This window comes from Octopus bimaculoides, chromosome 2, assembly GCF_001194135.2.
Source record: "Octopus bimaculoides isolate UCB-OBI-ISO-001 chromosome 2, ASM119413v2, whole genome shotgun sequence".
Lineage (NCBI taxonomy): Eukaryota > Metazoa > Mollusca > Cephalopoda > Octopoda > Octopodidae > Octopus > Octopus bimaculoides.
In genome coordinates, this window is record NC_068982.1 from 67507223 (window position 1) to 67508034 (window position 812).

General features: G+C 40.3%; 1 protein-coding gene across 1 annotated transcript in view; it reads right to left on the bottom strand.

Annotated features, from left to right (window-relative positions):
• LOC106867166 (uncharacterized) overlaps positions 1 to 812 on the bottom strand; it is a 52716-nt gene that overhangs the window by 3278 nt on the left and 48626 nt on the right. The gene's annotated exons all lie outside the window — the stretch shown is intronic.

The window sequence follows — 812 nt, forward strand, 5'->3', positions numbered from 1 at the left end:
AAATCCCGTTTAGCACTCTGGAGTGCTAACGCTTTTGCCATATCACCGCCAATAATAATAATCTTTTCTGTTATAGGCACAGAGCTTGAAATTTGGGGGAAGGGGATATTCGATTACATCGACCCCAGTACTCAACTGGTACAGTGCTTTCGACCCTGAAAGTATGAAAGGCAAAGTCATCCTCGGTGGAATTTGAATTTAGAACGTGAAGACGGACGAAATGCTGTTAAGCACCTTACCCGGCGTGTTAACGGTTCTGCCAGCACGCCGTCTTAATAATAATAATAATAATAATAATAATAATAATAATAATAATAATAATGATAATAGATGCAATACCAGGCAGTGGCTCACATGACATCTGATCTTAACTAATTGGAAATGTTATCATGTACTTTGTTTTGTCTTGGTATAAACGATGGGCTACAGCAAGTATTCTGCTCAATACCACAGATTTGCTTGACCTTAACCAGTTGAGCATGTCACCTCTGGAAACATGGATGTTTCGTTCATCATCTTTAAACAAACCTTATTCAGGGACCTTTTGAGCGGGATGGGTTACTCAACCCGAAGAAAATTCTAACTGGGCCCCACCTGCAAGGTCAGGCGCTGTTTATCTTGATATAAGATCACTATGTCGCGCACATATGGTTGTGATGCATGTGCCTGGTGTACCCTTATCAGACGGGCAGTCATGATGGGTGTATTGGGCTTCGTATAATTGTACCCCAATGTCACTATGATGGCATGCGCTGCTCTCTCACTGAACAACAACAACAACAACAATGATAATAATAATAATAATAATAATA